The sequence below is a fragment of the Dreissena polymorpha genome, chromosome 9, assembly GCF_020536995.1.
Source record: "Dreissena polymorpha isolate Duluth1 chromosome 9, UMN_Dpol_1.0, whole genome shotgun sequence".
NCBI classification, from domain to species: domain Eukaryota; kingdom Metazoa; phylum Mollusca; class Bivalvia; order Myida; family Dreissenidae; genus Dreissena; species Dreissena polymorpha.
Window position 1 is genome coordinate 35,024,602 of NC_068363.1, and position 5,730 is coordinate 35,030,331.

The 5,730-nt window shown below is 34.8% G+C and overlaps 1 long non-coding RNA gene across 1 annotated transcript in view; it reads left to right on the forward strand.

Moving 5' to 3' along the window:
- The window catches only part of LOC127845864 (uncharacterized), a 34,983-nt gene that overhangs the window by 28,289 nt on the left and 964 nt on the right, over positions 1-5,730 (forward strand). The window lies entirely within an intron of this gene.

A 5,730-nucleotide genomic window follows, 5' to 3' on the forward strand; every position in this document is an offset into this window, starting at 1 on the left:
TCTAATTTATTGTAACCATTTTTATGCCCCCCTTCGAAGAAGAGGGGGTATATTGTTTTGCACATGTCGGTCGGTCCGTCGGTCTGTCGGTCCGTCCACCAGATTGTTTGCTGATAACTCAAGAACGCTTAGGCCTAGGATCATGAAACTTCATAGTTACATTGATCATGACTGGCAGATGACCCCTTTTGATTTAATGGTCAATAGGTCAAAGGTCAAGGTCACAGTGACTCGAAATAGTAAAATGGTTTCTGGATGATTACTCAAGAATGCTTGGGCATAGGATCATTAAACTTCATAGGTACTTTGATTATGACTGGCAGATGACCTCTATTGATTTTCAGGTCAATAGGTCAAAGGTCAATAGGTCAAAGGTCAAGGTCACAGTGACTCGAAATAGTAAAATGGTTTCCGGATGATAACTCAAGAATGCTTATGCCTAGGATCATGAAACTTCATAGGTACATTGATCATGACTGGCAGAAGACCCCTATTGATGTTCAGGTACATGTAACTAAGTCAAAGTCAAGATAACCGTGATTCGAAACAGTAAAATGGTTTTCAGATGATAACTCAAGAATGCTTTCGCCTAGGATCATGAAACTTCATAGGTACATTGATCATGACTTGCAGATGACCCCTATTGATTTTCAGGTCACTTGGTCAAAGGTCAAGGTCACAGTGACTCGAAACAGTAAAATGGTTTCAGGATGACAACTCAAGAATGCTTACGCCTAGGATCATAAAACTTCATAGGTACATTGATCATCACTGGCAGATGACCCCTATTGATTTTCAGGTCACTAGGTCAAAGGTCAAGGTCAAAGTGACTCAAAACAGTTAAATAGTTTCCTGATGATAACTCAATAATAATAAGGCCTAGGATCATGAAACTTCATAGGTACATTGATCATGACTGGCAGATGACTCCTATTGATTTTCAGGTCAGTAGGTCAAAGGTCAAGGTCACAGTGACAAAAACGTTTTCACACAATTGCTGCAAATACAACTGACAGCCCATATAGGGTGCATGCATGTTTACAAACAGCCCTTGTTTGTTTTTATTATGCCCATGAAATATATTAGTGAGAGGGTGGCGGGTCGTAATCACATAGAAACCTTCTTTGTTCCACTCTCCTAGCAACCACCTAGTTACGAATAAAGTCACTCTAGAACGCGAAGCGCGACACGTATTATTAATTGTAATAATGAGTCTTGATAAAGGAAGCATCTGCTTATCAATGAGGAGCACCATCACAGCACCTCAGTCTCATTACTTTCAAGTCCTCCTAAAGGTTTTTTAAGAACCACATATAGAAGGCCGCAGGCCTGACCCGTATCTTGCCAGTGGTATGGACCCTTTGGTATGGACCTTTAATCCCGCTCACTATCCACCAGCGTTAAAACTTCCGGGTTAATATTTAAACCGACTATTAATAGCTTATTAATATCTTAGTTAGGTGATTTTTCAGGCGGTTCCGTAGTGTAGTAGTTACACGCTCGCTTCACATAGGAGAGGCCCAAGGTTCGAGCCCCAGAAGAATCAAATTATTTTATTTGTGTTATAAGTTAACTTTTTGTTTTGATGTAGGCATTTTAGTTTAAATAAAATGCTTATTGCAACCATTTTTTGTTTTTATTATGCCCATGAAATATATGTGTGAGAGGGTGGGGGGGGGGGTTCGTAAACACATTAAAACTTTTACAGTGTTTTCATATCAATGAGTATTCAACCTCTATCGTAAATGAGCAACGTAAGAATAAGTTCAGAATCATCTCCCCTTGAAGTTGAGAAAAATATGAAATTACGCTTACAAGATGAAGATTTTTTTAAACCTACACAGTTCAGTTCCATTAATGAAAACTGCACACGGATGTCATCAAAACAAAAAGAAAACCAATGTTAATAAAATGAACTGTGAAATATTTGGGGTTTAAAACACAAAATCATAGATAATGGTCATTTGGGTGTTATAACACAACATCATAGATAATGGTTATTTGGGAGTTATAACACAAAATCATAGATAATGGTTATACCAGTATCTTTTTCTATTTTGTTTAAAATAATCGGCCAATATATTAATATTTACAGTAGAAACAAAATCTTCCATGTAACTTCATTGAGTGCCTTTTACAATGAAATTCCCGACGCCCTTTGATGCTTTGCATCAAATCTTGTTCTTTTATTTTAATAATAACGTTGAATACTGTAGCATACTTTCCACCGTACGATTTTCATTTTATCTTTTATCGCTCACCCAACAGACCAAACAAAGCTCAGTTATTAAAAAAATGGATACATCAATTAATGTGGAATACCAACACAGAGGAACATGTCAATAAGGCATTTCGTTTTCAACGATTATTTGACGGTTACGAAGATTTTATTAACAAAAATTTATTATCACATTGTGTTATTGTAAAATGCTTTTTCACTTGAAATTAATAAAAACAAAGTGACTATTCTGTGTCAGTCTTGTGGAAACAAGAAAGACAAATTGGTCCTTATGTGACCGAACACATGCATAACAAACAAAAGATCCATCAAGAAACAAAGTTTGGCGTTATCGGGTTTTCATGGCCCGACGACAAAATTTCAGTCACGTGATAAAGTGATGCGCGTCATCTTATTGTGATAATCTTATCTACACATTAGCAGCATGTGGTGTCACAGGCATACCAGCAAACACTCTAAGTCCACACTGGGGACATGGCCTCACTTGAAAAGAATGCGCCTCTATCGCAGATGTGTATTCAAAATGTGTATTGTCTTGCTTATATTATTTATCAGTAATAAGTGAAGGCAAAATCAATATATTGTTTCCTGTTTTATAGTTCAATCTAATATTTACACTTTTTAAAAAAAAATTAATACCGAAATATTGGTTTAGAAAATTAAAGAGCTTTCAAGAAACATTATAGATCTTCGAACACACGAAAATTTCCATAAGCAATTTCTTTGTTACAAAACTGACAAACTGTGAATGCTGACTATTATTGAAACACTATTGGTCACTGAAAGATGTAAATTGTAAATATACATCGTTTAATACACCTTTATTAAATTATTACTTATCCTAAGAATAATAAAACACGCGCAAATAAATTAAATGCGCCTAAGTCTATTTGAAATTCATAGATCTTAGAATGGGAGGGTGAAAAAGGGTCCTGACGTCATCTTTTCCAAAAAATGCACCCTCTTATCACTTGACAGAACTCTTTGAGACATTTTGTAGGATTGTTAAAGCCAATAAACCCTACAAATGAACAACTGTTTCGTACAATATTGAGAAAATAAAGTTAACATAAAAAAGTCAATGTTACATATAGCACAAACAAACTTTCAACGCTAGGTGTGGTCTGGTAACATAGATATAACAACAAACAAGCACATTCTTTGAATTGATATCCCCCGCCAAATATGCTTCTGGACACAAAAGTGTTATATTTGACACTCAAAAAAGCATTTTTTCAAGATACAAAGGGTCATAACTCCTTTATTAACCAATGGTGTACAATGCCATTTGGCGTGCATCATTCTCTGGTCCATATATATACTCATACCAAGTTTCAATGAAATCCGCCAAAGCACTTCCAAGATATGGCTCTGGACACAAAAAAGCATTTTTTCAAGATACAAAGGGCCATTACTCTGTTATTAACATATGGTGTACAATGCCATTAGGCATGCATCATCCTCTTATCCATATATATACTCATGCCAAGTTTCATTGAAATCTGCCAAAGCACTTCCAAGATATGGCTTAGGACACAAAAGTGCCGGACGGACGGAAAGACTGACAAAAAACGGACGAACGGGAAACGCAAAAACAATATCCCTCCGCCTATGGCGGAGGATAACAAAATTCTCTTTTTAGTTTTTTGCAGGACAAACTTTTCAACACATGTTCAGTTACTAAGTTATTGTTCGTATGTCGTATGAATGGATAGTATTGCGGGAAATTAAAATGAAATATATTGTGCCACAAAAAATTAAAAACGAGTATTTTGTATCTTGTGAAATCTATGTTACCATACCACATCTAGCATTGAAATTTTGGCTTTTGCTATAAGAAAATTGATGGCTTAAATTTATTTTATTTTGCAAAATATTCGCTGATTTTGAGTATTGATGTTTCTTTACCAAAACTATTTATTTCATATTTAAGCACAATTAACAGATAGTTTAGAATATGTATAACGTTATTTCAAATAAACTCATTAGTATTTTACAAATGATTCGTCTTTATACATCAATCACTCAACTTCTAATGACTCGAACAATTCTCAAATAGATTATCGATAATAAACCAACAGTTTTTATTGCAGGCATTATTTTATGCAAGGAAAATGATCAAACAACATGGAGTTGCTCTTCTTTGTCTGACTTGAACTTACTAAATCAAGAAAATAAACTCAGGTTCACATATGTTATTTTAAAATTTTAAAAACTTTAATTAAATACATAAACATGTTCTAGCATTCTATTTCCCAATGTTGTTAAAACATATTAAGATAATGTCAATATGTTAATGCTTTTGTAAAATATATAAAACATTGCAATACAAGAAAGTGATCCATTCATGCAAACATAGTATATCCATAAAACACTTAATTGAAAGCTTGAAATATAAATTCACCCATTGATTAAAATATGTATCAAATGTCAATGTTTGGCCATCCTCACAACAGATATGTTTTCGTTACTCAATAATTAAATTTAGAATGGACATAAATTATCACAATTTTTTTCTCTAAATCTTTCAATAGAACAAAAATAATCTTTATCCAACTAGAGTTCAGTAATGAAAGAAAAAAAATCAGCAAACTTTTACCACAAGCAAAAAATTTTGTAAACCTGGCATGTTCTCTTAAGCTAAAATCAAGTGGCCAGGACTAAAATAGTAAGTTTAAAATCCCTAGGTTCCAGGGCTGTAAATATTTTGCCCAGAAAAAGTTTGACTTATGTTTTAAACTTTTAATATGTCTAGTCTCCATCCTTGATCCTAGAGTCATAAATTGGGTAAGCTGCCATTATAACTCATACTTCTATAATAAGTGTACGCCTCGTCCTTATAAAACTGGGCTTAATGCATGAGGCTCAGCGTAAAATGTTGTCGCAGATTAGACTCTGCAGACTGCACGAGCTTATAAAGGACGGCCCTATCCACCTAAACTGGATTAACAGGAGACTTCCTTTAAACAAAAAGTTCAAGTAAAGCGGTTAAGTGTCATGCAGACTTCACTGGCTTATCTGAAAGGACTCTTTACGCACTTACATTGAGCCCAGATTTCCCAGTATGGTACGTGGCTAAGTGTTATAAGTATTGGAGGCTGACTCCGCTTATGTTTTGTTGACTTTGACCTTGACCTATGACTATGAGGCTATGAACCAAAGACCGCCACATTAACAAGAACCTACTTACTTGCAAGTCCTGCAAATCCACATATCAAGTTATAAAGAAGGACTCAAAAGTTTCATAATTATTTTTCTTGACAGTATAAGACATTATTGTCTAATGGTATGATCACTTTCAGCTTGAACTTGACCTTTAGCAACCTGAACCCAAAGTCGCCCACCTAGGTTTTAGATCCTTAGCGTAATTGTTTGCGTGAACAAGGTTTTCACACACCAAATGGACTAACAAATAGCAAAGCAATATCACTCAAGTAATGGGCGTATAACTCAAGTAATGGGCGTAAAAATAATAATTACGCCATAAAATG